The following is a 14,221-nucleotide window of genomic DNA, read 5'->3' as shown; positions in this document are numbered from 1 at the left end:
ATTTGGTGTCTGAGGGCCTTCTTGTTGTATCCTCACGTGGTAGAAGGCGGAAGGGCAGGAGAGCAAGAGGTGGGCAGATCACTCGATGTCAGGAGTTGGAGACCAGCCTGGCCAACATGGTGAAACCCCATCTCTACTAACAATACAAAAAAATTCGCTGGCATGTTGGTGGACGTGTGTAAATCCCAGCTACTCGGGAGATGGAGGCACAAGAATCAGTTGAACCGGGGAGGCCGAGGTTGTTCTGACTTGAGATCGTACCCCTGTACTCCAGCCTGGGCAACAGAGGGAGACTTCATGTGAGTGAATGAATGAATTAATGTATGTATGTATGTTGTATGTATGTATGTATGTATGTATGTATGTTGGCTTATTTCGTAATGGGACTTTACAAAACTTTTAATCTGCTTTACCCAGAGTCTAGCTTGTAAATAAAAGATAGGATATAAAAGGAAGGAACCTCTTGTCCCCCATAGTATAGACATATTCTGGTTCTTGTCTTCCACTGAGCCAAGAATACTTTAACTTTTGGCATAGGAAACTATGAAGAATAACACCTTTAATAAGGTAATATTTTTCTTCTTTTTGCAGGATAAAGAAGATTTAGATCACTATGAGATGAAGGAAGAAGAGCCTATTAGTGGGAAAAACTCAGAGGATGGTGGACTTGAAAAAGAAAATTTGGCAATATTAGAAAAAATTAGGAAAACTCAGAGGCAAGACCATTGAAATGTGTAAGTGTGTGTCAAGCTCTAGAACCTGGACCTTTGTGGATATGTAATTATAGTTTATACCAGCAATTCATTAACATGCTGATCTCAGCTGCTCTTCTTCTCCATTCCTGCCTTAGCGGTGGATTCAGTCATATGTTTGTTGGTATTGAGACAGGGTCTTTGCTCTGTCACCTGGACTAGAGTGCAGTGGCACAATCATAATTCACTGTCTCCTAGGCCCCAAGGATCCTCCTGACAAGTGGCTTGGACTATAGGCATGTGCCACCACACCAGGGTAATCTTTTTGATTTTTGGTAGATAGGAGGGCTCACTATGTTTCCCGGTTGATCTTGAACACCTGAGTTCAAGGGATCCTCCCATTACAGCATCCCAAAGTGCTGGGATTACAGGCATGAGCCACTGTGCATACATAGCCTCAGTTATACGTTTCATTGCTCTAGATTACCTTTCTCATTTACTGATAGCCACTTTTTAACCCTGTTCATCAGCTCTTCACATCCTGGAACCACCTTCTGATTCCTGTGCCATCGTCGGAGGAAAAACTCCTGACTGTAACGTGATGGTCAAAAAAGTTTTGGAGGTAAAGAAGACTGATGTCATTTAAGGATAAAGAACACTCCAATGTCATTTAAGGAAACTGGTTCTTCTGCCCCTATTCTTTGGAATATTTAGGGCTGAGTTCTTAGTTTCTGACATCATAAAAAGTTGAAAGTATTCTGTTCTAGTAGCCATTTGAAAAAATTGACTAGAATTTAAGAGTGATTAGAGTTAATAAGCATTAGAATTTTAAAATTACCTGTAGTCCGTCGGGTGGGGTGCCTTGCACCTGTAATCCCAGCATTTTGGGAGGCCAAGGCCAGTGGATCACTTGAGGTCAGGAGTTTGAGACCAGCCTGGCCAACATGGTGAAACCCTGCCTCTACTAAAAATACAGCAATTAGACGGAGGTGGTGCCGTGCGCCTGTAATCCCAACTGCTCGGGAGGCCGAGGCAGGAGAAGCCCCTGAACCTGGGAGGCAGAGGTTGCAGTGAGCCGAGATCATGCCCCTGCACTGCAGCCTGGGCAACAGAGTAAGACCCTACTAATAAAGAAATAACTAAATACATACCCATAGTCGTGTATCCCTCACAACTATTTTATGTTTGCATGTTCTCATCTTTACTTGTGTGCATACTTTCTTAGTAATGCCACTTAGAAATAGTTTCCAGAGGAATAATTCCTGAGAGAATTTTGTATGGTTCCTTCTTTTTTTTAAGGTATGTATTGGGTAGAGGAGCATTTCATATGGAACTTCTCACAAAACAGGTGACTATTTTCTTAAAATTTTAAATTTTCACCCTTAATATTGTGTTTTGATAATGTAAGTCAGATTCTAGGGAGAAAGTTCTTAAGTAATAGCTCCTACTCTTGAAGAAATCCCAGCTACTTGGGAGGCTGAGGCAGGAGAATTGCCTGAACCCAGGAGGCGGAGGTTGCAGTGAGCCGAGATCGCACCATTGCACTCCAGCCTTGGTAACAAGACCAAAACTCCATCTCAATAAATAAATAAATAAATAAATAAATAAATATAATGCTATTGTTGTGACTTTTCTCAAATGAAAGAAAAAGCCTTCACACTGACTCAAGGTGGGAAGGGGAGCTGGCCCATTTGCCTTGCAGGCTTATCCTCACAGTTAAAAGTAACCAAGATGTCAGGGTAGGGCAATGTCCACAGTCAGTGGAGGGGCCTGAACTGCACCATTCACAGGGGACCAGCCAAGAGCCATTCAGCTAGGGCACCCAGTGGGACAACTGTACTCTTCATAAGTGCTTGGAACTCTTTCCAGGAAATATGACAATTACCCCACCTGAGCCCTCACCCGCAAAAGGAGAAGCAGGGCGTGGATTGTGCAGCAGAAATTAAGTGGCTGCCTTCATGGGAGCTCCTACCTCTCCAGAGAGCATTCTCTAGGCACAGGCATCTCTGGGCTGGCTCCTCACTCATGTGTCTCTCTGGCACTTTCTGCTTTCTCCTCCTTTCCCATATAGAAAACAGAGAAAGAATTAACTTGAAGAAGAATTAAACCACCACGTTCTTTACTAGACACTCAAAGCTTGATCTTAAAACAAAAACATCCTTAAAAGTGATCATCACAACAGGGCATGGTGGCTCATGCCAGCAATCCCAGCACTTTGGGAGGCTGAGGTGGGCAGATCGCCCGAGGTCGGGAGTTCGAGACCAGCCTGACCAACATGTAGAAACTCTTGTCTCTACTAAAATTACAAAATTAGTCAGGTGTAGTGGTGCATGCTTGTAATCCCAGCTACTCGGGAACCTGAGGCAGAGAATTGCTTGAACCTGGGAATTGGAGGTTGCAGTGAGCTGAGACTGCACCACTGCACTCCAGTCTGAGAGAAAGAGCGAGATTCTGACTCAAAAAGAAAAAAAAATCCATCACAATGACCTACCTGTGCTGCTTGTAGGCAGGCTTCCTCTTGGCCATCTCCCTCTTCAAGGCTTGAGCACAGAGCTGTGGGGAGAAAAATACATCCACGTCCTGACCTGGCAGACTTTGCCCAAAAGCAAGGAAAACAAACAAACAAAACTTACGCAGTTGTAAAACTTACCCTTTCTTGCAGAGGGATGATCTGAAAAAGCCACCATGCCCAGCCTGAAAGAACATCTTTCAAGTTCTTTGTAGAATTTGTTTTTTCTGATTTTAACTTCCAGAAATTTGTATTACCTGGGAGTTAAAATCAGAACTGACACATTAAAAAACATCCCCTCCGCAGGCATGGCGGCTCAGGCTTGTAATGCCAGCACTTTGAGAGGTCGAGGTGGATGGATCACTTGAGATTGGGAGTTTGAGACCAGCCTGGCAAACACGGTGAAACCCCATCTCTACTAAAAATACAAAAATTAGCTGGGTGTGGTGGCAACTGCCTGTAGTTCTAGCTGCTCAGTGGTGCTGAGGCAGGAGAATCACTCAAAGCCAGGAGGTAGAGGTTGCAGTAAGCCAAGATCACACCATTATACTCCAGTCTGGGTGACAGAGCCAAATTCTGTCAAAAAAAGAAAACTTCCCCCAATTTACATTGACAATTCTCTGTTCAGGACTAAGTGGGGTAAAGACTGTTAAATGCGGTAGGACATGGTGGCTCACACGTGTAAACCCAGCACTTTTGGAGACTGAGGCAGGTGGATCACCTGAGTTCACAGTTCAAGACCTACCTGGCAAAAATGGTCAACTCCCATCTATACCAAAAATACAAAAATTAGCCAGGAATGGTGGTGCATGCCTGTAATTCCAGCTACTTGGGAGGCTGGCGCAGGAAACTCAACTGGAACCTGGAAGGCAGAGGTTGCAGTGAGCTGAGATTATGCCACTGCACTCCAGACTTGGCCAGAGAGTGAGACCCCATTTAAAAAAAAAAAAGGACAGACTGTTAAATGTGCCTAGATATCTTCATAATGCATCTATTTTCTGTTTTCTATGTATCTTGAAAGGCAGTCCCGAAGGGTGGGTAATTATGTAGGTTGTAAAAATAAAACATACTTCCTCTTCCCTGGAATATAAAACAGCATTGTGGGATTAGTGCTTTTTTCTTGGATCACTGTTCAGAAGGGGGGCCAGCCCCCAGACAGCCACGTTTTTACTGTTATGAAAGGCAAGAGAAAATGTAGAGCTCAATTTACCCAATGGACAAAAAACCTCAAATGATGGCACAACTTAGCAGCCAAATTCCTATCAAGTACAGACTTTGGACATACTGATCCCTCTCTACCTGCAACTGGGAACATGCACTTTGATGATATCATTCAAAATTACCCTGCCCAGACACACTTTTCATTGATTATCTGAAGGGCAGTTCCAACAGATTTTCTGGGGCTTTCTCTGCATCATGAGATGCAGTGCAGCTCTGCCCTTCACCTTCCTGCAGTTTGTCACCTTGTCCCTATGATCTCAGAGGAACTTTGTCTCAGGCCAACCGTTTGTTCCTTGGACTCTTTCATTTCCTTTAAAATTCATTTGCTGTCCCAATAAATTGCCTCCATCTCCATCTATCTCCCTCGCCCCTGAAAAAAGGGTGCTCTTTAACCATCTGACCCTTCTTGCAGTCTCATTTTTTGCCTGGCTCCCATGTTTATGCCTGTTCTATGCTTTTCTTCTCCTGTTAAGCTGTCTGTTGTTAGTTCATTTCTGCAGTGAACCATTAGAGCGGACAGTGAAAGCTTTCCTTCCAGCCATACAATAGAATTATAAAGCAGAAAAGTTTAGACAGAATTTCCTATTTAAGTGCCAAAACTTCATACTCCACTTCTGATAAAGACCACAAAGGTTTTAAAAAAAAAAAAACCTTAATTTTTGACCCAAAGCTCTGTTGACATTCTATTAAACAAACATCAACCTATTTAATTTTCATAATGTAAATGGCAGATATTTTTATAATTCTTACGCTAATAAATCATTTCCCTGATGCTTTTGGTAAAACCGAATATTCATAATAAAGTCCAGAAGCATGAATTGTTTTAAATAATTTCTTCTTTGTGATTACAAGTTTACCTCCACAGGAAGTTAGTATACTCACACGGAAGATAATTCTTTGGAGGAAAAGGCCAACTGTGGAACCTCTCAGTAACAGAGTACTCATCAAAATCGACAGAATGACAGGAAGGTCATTCCCAAAATAAAAATGATGAAGTAGAAACCTGACCACCTGGAATAACAATAGTCGAAATGATGAAAAGGTCAATGACATTGATAATATTTCAGTAAATAATAATAATCTTTAGAAACCATCAACCTCCTCCAAGAGGAAACCACACCCCTCAGATATCACCAGGGGATTCCACTGTTTCAAAACAGATTGGAAGGTACCAGTCTCATGGTTTTTGCATGGCTGGTAGCGTTTTCAGGCATTCGAAATGTAGAGTGTGTTTTTTTCTTGATGTAAAGCACGGACGTCCAATTTCATGGCTTCCTTGGGCAGTATTAGAAGCAGAAAAGTTGTCTTTGGCCACACATAAAATACATTAACACTAAAAATAGCTAATGATCTAAAAAAATCACAAAAAGGCCAGGCACAGTGGCCCATGCCTATAATCCTAGCAGTGTGAGAATGCCAAAACCGGTGGATCACCTGAGTTCAGGAGTTCCAGACCAGCATGGCCAACATGGTGAAACCTTGTCTCGACTAACAATACAAAAATTAGCCAGGTGTGGTGATGAGGGCCTGGAATCCCAGCTACTCAGGAGGTTGAGGCAGCAGAATCACTTGAACAAGGGAGGCAGAGGTCTCAGTGAGCTGAGATCGCACCATTGCACTCCACCCCGGGAGATGAGAGGGATACTTTGTATCAAAAAAAGAAAAATTACGAACCAAAAAAAAAAAATTTTTTTTTTTTTTTTTTTGAGACAGTGTCCCACTCAGTTGCCCGGGCTAGAGTGCAGTGGTACAATCTCGGTTCGCTGCAACCTCTGACACTTGGATTCAAGCCATTCTCCTGCCTCAGCCTTTAGAGTAGATGGCATTACAGGTGTCTGCCACTAAGCCCAACTAATTTCTATATTTTTAGTAGAAACAGGGTTTCACCAGGTTGGTCAGGCTGGTCTGGAACTCCCGACCTCTACTGATCATGAAAGGCAAGAGAAAATGTAGAGCTCAATTTACCCAATGGACAAAAAACCTCAAATGATGGCACAACTTAGCAGCCAAATTCCTATCAAGTACAGACTTTGGACATACTGATCCCTCTCTACCTGCAACTGGGAACATGCACTTTGATGATATCATTCAAAATTACCCTGCCCAGACACACTTTTCATTGATTATCTGAAGGGCAGTTCCAACAGATTTTCTGGGGCTTTCTCTGCATCATGAGATGCAGTGCAGCTCTGCCCTTCACCTTCCTGCAGTTTGTCACCTTGTCCCTATGATCTCAGAGGAACTTTGTCTCAGGCCAACCGTTTGTTCCTTGGACTCTTTCATTTCCTTTAAAATTCATTTGCTGTCCCAATAAATTGCCTCCATCTCCATCTATCTCCCTCGCCCCTGAAAAAAGGGTGCTCTTTAACCATCTGACCCTTCTTGCAGTCTCATTTTTTGCCTGGCTCCCATGTTTATGCCTGTTCTATGCTTTTCTTCTCCTGTTAAGCTGTCTGTTGTTAGTTCGTTTCTGCAGTGAACAATTAGAGCGGACAGTGAAAGCTTTCCTTCCAGCCATACAATAGAATTATAAAGCAGAAAACTTCAGACAGAATTTCCTATTTAAGTGCCAAAACTTCATACTCCACTTCTGATAAAGACCACAAAGGTTTAAAAAAAAAACAAACATTTTTGACCCAAAGCTCTGTTGACATTCTATTAAACAAACATCAACCTATTTAATTTTCATAATGTAAATGGCAGATATTTTTATAATTCTTATGCTAAAAAATCATTTCCCTGATGTTTTTGGTAAAAGCGAATATTCATAAAAAAGTCCAGAAGCATGAATTGTTTTAAATAATTTCTTCTTTGTGATTACAAGTATACCTCCACAGGAAGTTAGTATACTCACATGGAAGATAATTCCTCGGAGGACAAGGCCAACTGTAGAACCTCCCAGAAGTATACTAGTGATAAGCATACTCATAAAGACAAGAGAGTCATTCTCAGGATACAAAGGTTCAAGTAGAAACCTGATAGCCTGGAATAATAATAGTCAAAATAATGAAAAGGTCAATGACATTGATAATATTTCAGTAAATAATAATAATCTTTAGAAACCATCAACCTCCTCCAAGAGGAAACCACACCCCTCAGATATCACCAGGGGATTCCACTGTTTCAAAACAGATTGGAAGTTACCAGTCTCATGGTTTTTGCATGGCTGGTAGTGTTTTGAGGCATTCCAAATGTAGAGTGTGTTTTTTTCTTGATGTAAAGCAGGGATATCCAATTTTATGGCTTCCTTGGGCAATATTAAAAGCAGAAAAGTTGTCTTAGGCCACACATAAATTACATAAACACTAATAATAGCTGATGATCTAAAAGAAATCAAAAAAAGGCCAGGCACAGTGGCCCATGCCTATAATCCTAGCACTGTGAGAATGCTGAAACCGGTGGATCACCTGAGTTCAAGAGTCCCAGACCAGCCTGGCCAACATGGTGAAACATTGTCTCGACTAAAAATACAAAAATTAGCCAGGTGTGGTGGCGAGGGCCTGGAATCCCAGCTACTCAGGAGGCTGAGGCAGCAGAATCACTTGAACTAGGGAGGCAGAGGTCTCAGTGAGCTGAGATCGCACCATTGCACTCCAGCCCGGGAGACGAGAGGGAAACTGTCTCAAAAAAAGAAAACTTACCAACCAAAAAAAAAAAAACAATTTTTTTTTTTTTTAGACAGTGTCCCACTCAGTTGCCCAGGCTGGAGTGCAATGGCACAATCTCGGCTCGCTGCAACCTCTGACACTTGGATTCAAGCCATTCTCCTGCCTCAGCCGTTAGAGTAGCTGGGATTAAAGGTGTCTGCCACTATGCCCAGCTGATTTCTATATTTTTAGTACAGGCAGGGTTTCACCATGTTGGTCAGGCTGGTCTGGAACTCCTGACCTCAACTGATCATGAAAGGCTAGAGAAAATGTAGAGCTCAATTTACCCAATGGACAAAAAAGTGCAAATGATGGCACAACTTAGCAGCCAAATTCCTATGAAGTACAGACTTTGGACACACTGATCCCTCTCTACCTGCAACTGGAAACATGCACTTTGATGATATCATTCAAAATTACCCTGCCCAGACACACTTTTCATTGATTATCTGAAGGGCAGTTCCAACAGATTTTCTGGGGCTTTCTCTGCATCATGAGATGCAGTGCAGCTCTGCCCTTCACCTTCCTGCAGTTTGTCACCTTGTCCCTATGATCTCAGAGGAACTTTGTCTCAGGCCAACCGTTTGTTCCTTGGACTCTTTCATTTCCTTTAAAATTCATTTGCTGTCCCAATAAATTGTCTCCATCTCCATCTATCTCCCTCGCCCGTGAAAAAAGGGTGTTCTTTAACCATCTGATCCTTCTTGCAGTCTCATTTTTTGCCTGGCTCCCATATTTATGCCTGTTCTGTGCTTTTCCTCTCCTGTTAAGCTGTCTGTTGTTAGTTCATTTCTGCAGTGAACCATTAGAGCGGACAGTGAAAGCTTTCCTTCCAGCAATACAATAGAATTATAAAGCAGAAAAGTTTAGATGGAATTTCCTATGTAAGTGCCAAAATTTCATACTCCACTTCTGATAAAGACCACAAAGGTTTAAAAAAAACCTTATTTTTGACCCAAAGCTCTGTTGACATTCTATTAAACAAACATCAACCTGTTTAATTTTCATACTGTCAATGGCAGATATTTTTATAATTCTTACGCTAATAAATCACCTCCCTGATGTTTTTGGTAAAACAGATAATTCATAATAAAATCCAGAACCATGAATTGTTTGAAATAATTTCTTCTTGTGATTAGAAGTATACCTCCACAGGAAGTTAGTATACTCACACAGAAGATAATTCTTCGGAAGAAAAGGCCAACTGTAGAATCTGCTAGAAACACAGTAATGATAATCCTCCACAGAATGACAAGGAGGTCATTCGCAAAATACAAATATTCAAGAAGAAACGTGATCACCTGCAATAATAACAGTTGAAATAATGAAAAGGTCAATGACATTTATGATATTTCAGTAAATAATAATAATCTTTAGAAACCATGAACCTCCTCCAAGAGAAAACCACACCCCTCAGATAACACCAGGAGATTCCACTGTTTCAAAACAGATTGGAAGTTACCAGTCTCATGGTTTTTGCATGGCTGGTAGTGTTTTGAGGCATTCCAAATGTAGAGTGTGTTTTTTTCTTGATGTAAAGCAGGGATATCCAATTTTATGGCTTCCTTGGGCAATATTAAAAGCAGAAAAGTTGTCTTAGGCCACACATAAAATACATTAACACCAATAACAGCTGATGATCTAAAAAAAATGACAGAAAGGCCAGGCACAGTGGCCCGTGCCTGTAATCCTAGCAGTGTGAGAATGCTGAAACCAGTGCATCACCTGAGTTCAGGAGTTCCAGACCAGCCTGGCCAACATGGTGAAACCTTGTCTCGACTAAAAATACAAAAATTAGCCAGGTGTGGTGGCGAGGGCCTGGAATCCCAGCTACTCAGGAGGGTGAGGTAGCAGAATCACTTGAACTAGGGAGGCAGAGGTCTCAGTGAGCTGAGATCGCACCATTGCACTCCAGCCCGGGAGACGAGAGGGAAACTGTCTCAAAAAAAGAAAAATTACCAACCAAAAAAAAAAAACAATTTTTTTTTTTTTTAGACAGTGTCCCACTCAGTTGCCCAGGCTGGAGTGCAATGGCACAATCTCGGCTCGCTGCAACCTCTGACACTTGGATTCAAGCCATTCTCCTGCCTCAGCCTTTAGAGTAGATGGCATTACACGTGTCTGCCACTATGCCCAGCTGATTTCTATATTTTTAGTAGAGACAGGGTTTCACCATGTTGGTCAGGCTGGTCTGGAACTCCTGACCTCAACTGATCATGAAAGGCTAGAGAAAATGTAGAGCTCAATTTACCCAATGGACAAAAAACCTCAAATGATGGCACAACTTAGCAGCCAAATTCCTATCAAGTACAGACTTTGGACATACTGATCCCTCTCTACCTGCAACTGGGAACATGCACTTTGATGATATCATTCAAAATTACCCTGCCCAGACACACTTTTCATTGATTATCTGAAGGGCAGTTCCAACAGATTTTCTGGGGCTTTCTCTGCATCATGAGATGCAGTGCAGCTCTGCCCTTCACCTTCCTGCAGTTTGTCACCTTGTCCCTATGATCTCAGAGGAACTTTGTCTCAGGCCAACCGTTTGTTCTTTGGACTCTTTCATTTCCTTTAAAATTCATTTGCTGTCCCAATAAATTGCCTCCATCTCCATCTATCTCCCTCGCCCCTGAAAAAAGGGTGCTCTTTAACCATCTGACCCTTCTTGCAGTCTCATTTTTTGCCTGGCTCCCACGTTTATGCCTGTTCTATGCTTTTCTTCTCCTGTTAAGCTGTCTGTTGTTAGTTCATTTCTGCAGTGAACCATTAGAGAGGACAGTGAAAGCTTTCCTTCCAGCAATACAATAGAATTATAAAGCAGAAAAGTTTAGACAGAATTTCCTATTTAAGTGCCAAAACTTCATACTCCACTTCTGATAAAGACCACAAAGGTTTACAAAAAAAAAAACTTATTTTTGACCCAAAGCTCTGTTGACATTCTATTAAACAAGCATCAACCTGTTTAATTTTCATAATGTCAATGGCAGATATTTTTATAATTCTTACACTAATGAATCACTTCCTTGATGTTTTTGGTAAAACCGAATATTCATAATAAAGTCCAGAAGCATGAATTGTTGTAAATAATTTCTTCTTTGTGATTACAAGTATACCTCCACAGGAAGTTAGTATACTCACACAGAAGATAATTCCTCGGAGTAAAAGGCCAACTATAGAAACTCCCAGAAACACCATAGTGATAATCCTCCACATAACACCAGGAAAGTCATGCCAAAGATGCAAATAATCAAGTAGAAACTTGATTGCCTGGAATATTAATAGTCAAAATAATGAAAAGGTCAATGACATTGATAATATTTCAGTAAATAATAATAATCATTAGAAACCATCAACCTCCTCCAAGAGGAAACCATACCCCTCAGATATCAACAGGGGATTCCACTGTTTCAAAACAGATTGGAAGTTACCAGTCTCATGGTTTTTGCATGGCTGGTAGTGTTTTGAGGCATTCCAAATGTAGAGTGTGTTTTTTTCTTGATGTAAAGCAGGGATACCCAATTTTATGGCTTCCTTGGGCAATATTAAAATCAAAAAATTTATATTCGGCCACACATAAAATACATTAAGATTAATAATAGTGGATGATCTTAAAAAAAATCACAAAAAGGCCGGGCACAGTGGCCCGTGCCTGTAATGCTAGCACTGTGAGAATGCTGAAACCGGTGGATCACCTGAGTACAGGAGTCCCAGACCAGCCTGGCCAACATGGTGAAACCTTGTCTCGACTAAAAATACAAAAATTAGCCAGGTGTGGTGGCGAGGGCCTGGAATCCCAGCTACTCAGGAGGGTGAGGCAGCAGAATCACTTGAACTAGGGAGGCAGAGGTCTCAGTGAGCTGATATCGCACCATTGCACTACAGCCCGGGAGACGAGAGGGAAACTTTGTCTCAAAAAAGAAAAATTACCAACCAAAAAAAAAGAAAATTTTTTTTTTTTTTTTAGACAGTGTCCCACTCAGTTGCCTAGGCTGGAGTGCAATGGCACAATCACGGCTTGCTGCAACCTCTGACACTTGGATTCAAGCCATTCTCCTGCCTCAGCCTTTAAAGTAGCTGGGATTAAACGTGCCTGCCACTATGCCCAGCTGATTTCTATACTTTTAGTAGAGACACGGTTTCACCATGTTGGTCAGGCTGGTCTGGAATTCCTGACCTCAACTGATCATGAAAGGCAGAGAAAAAGAAGAGGTCAATTTACACAATGGACAAAAAAGTGGAAATGATGGCACAACTTAGCAGCCAAATTCCTATCAAGTACAGACTTTGGACATACTGATCCCTCTCTACCTGCAACTGGGAACATGCACTTTGATGATATCATTCAAAATTACCCTGCCCAGACACACGTTTCATTGATTATCTGAAGGGCAGTTCCAACAGATTTTCTGGGGCTTTCTCTGCATCAATGAGATATATCATGAGATGCATCATGAGATGCAGTGTCACCTTGTCCCTATGATCTCAGAGGAACTTTGTCTCAGGCCAACCGTTTGTTCCTTGGACTCTTTCATTTCCTTTAAAATTCATTTGCTGTCCCAATAAATTGCCTCCATCTCCATCTATCTCCCTCGCCCCTGAAAAAAGGGTGCTCTTTAACCATCTGACCCTTCTTGCAGTCTCATTTTTTGCCTGGCTCCCACGTTTATGCCTGTCCTATGCTTTTCTTCTCCTGTTAAGCTGTCTGTTGTTCGTTCATTTCTGCAGTGAACCATTAGAGAGGACAGTGAAAGCTTTCCTTCCAGCCATACAATAGAATTATAAAGCAGAAAAGTTTAGACAGAATTTCCTATTTAAGTGCCAAAACTTCATACTCCACTTCTGATAAAGACCACAAAGGTTTAAAAAAAAACTTATTTTTGACCCAAAGCTCTGTTGACATTCTATTAAACAAACATCAACCTATTTAATTTTCATAATGTAAATGGCAGATATTTTTATAATTCTTATGCTAAAAAATCATTTCCCTGATGTTTTTGGTAAAAGCGAATATTCATAAAAAAGTCCAGAAGCATGAATTGTTGTAAATAATTTCTTCTTTGTGATTACAAGTATACCTCCACAGGAAGTTAGTATACTCACACAGAAGATAATTCTTCGGAGGACAAGGCCAACTATAGAAACTCCCATAAACACAGTACTGATAATCCTCCACATAACACCAGGAAAGTCATGCCCAAGATGCAAATAATCAAGTAGAAACCTGACAGCCTGGAATAATAATAATCAAAATAATGAAAAGGTCAATGACATTGATAATACTTCAGTAAATAATAATAATCTTTAGAAACCACCACCCTCCTCCAAGAGGAAACGACACCCCTCAGATATCACCAGGGGATTCCACTGTTTCAAAACAGATTGGAAGTTACCAGTCTCATGGTTTTTGCATGGCTGGTAGTGTTTTGAGGCATTCCAAATGTAGAGTGTGTTTTTTTCTTGATGTAAAGCAGGGATATCCAATTTTATGGCTTCCTTGGGCAATATTAAAAGCAGAAAAGTTGTCTTAGGCCACACATAAATTACATAAACACTAATAATAGCTGATAATCTAAAAAAAAATCAAAAAAAGGCCAGGCACAGTGGCCCATGCCTGTAATCCTAGCACTGTGAGAATGCCGAAGCCAGTGGATCACCTGAGTTCAGGAGTTCCAGACCAGCATGGCCAACATGGTGAAACCTTGTCTCGACTAAAAATACAAAAATTAGCCAGGTGTGGTGGCGAGGGCCTGGAATCCCAGCTACTCAGGAGGGTGAGGCAGCAGAATCACTTGAACTAGGGAGGCAGATGCCTCAATGAGCTGAGATCTTACCATTGCACTCCAGCTTGGGAGACAAAAGGGAAACTTTGTCTCAAAAAAAGAAAAATTACCAACCACAAAAAAAAGGTGTTTTTTTTTTTTTTGAGACAGTGTCCCACTCAGTTGCCCAGGCTGGAGTGCAATGGCACAATCTCGGCTCGCTGCAACCTCTGACACTTGGATTCAAGCCATTCTCCTGCCTCAGCCATTAGAGTAGCTGGGATTAAAGGTGTCTGCCACTATGCCCAGCTGATTTCTATATTTTTAGTACAGGCAGGGTTTCACCATGTTGGTCAGGCTGGTCTGGAACTCCTGACCTCAACTGATCAT

General features: G+C 41.5%; 1 pseudogene; it reads left to right on the top strand.

Moving 5' to 3' along the window:
- The window catches only part of LOC105709185 (amyloid-beta A4 precursor protein-binding family A member 2-like), a 40,903-nt pseudogene extending 35,572 nt beyond the window's left edge, over nt 1–5,331 (top strand).
- The last annotated feature ends 8,890 nt before the right edge of the window (nt 5,332–14,221 follow it).

The sequence above is a fragment of the Aotus nancymaae genome, unplaced genomic scaffold, assembly GCF_030222135.1.
Source record: "Aotus nancymaae isolate 86718 unplaced genomic scaffold, 86718_ANA_hifiasm-v0.15.2.pri h1tg000014l, whole genome shotgun sequence".
NCBI classification, from domain to species: Eukaryota; Metazoa; Chordata; class Mammalia; order Primates; family Aotidae; genus Aotus; species Aotus nancymaae.
Note: the sequence above shows the minus strand (reverse complement) of the source record. Positions and strands in the feature narration are given on the sequence as shown.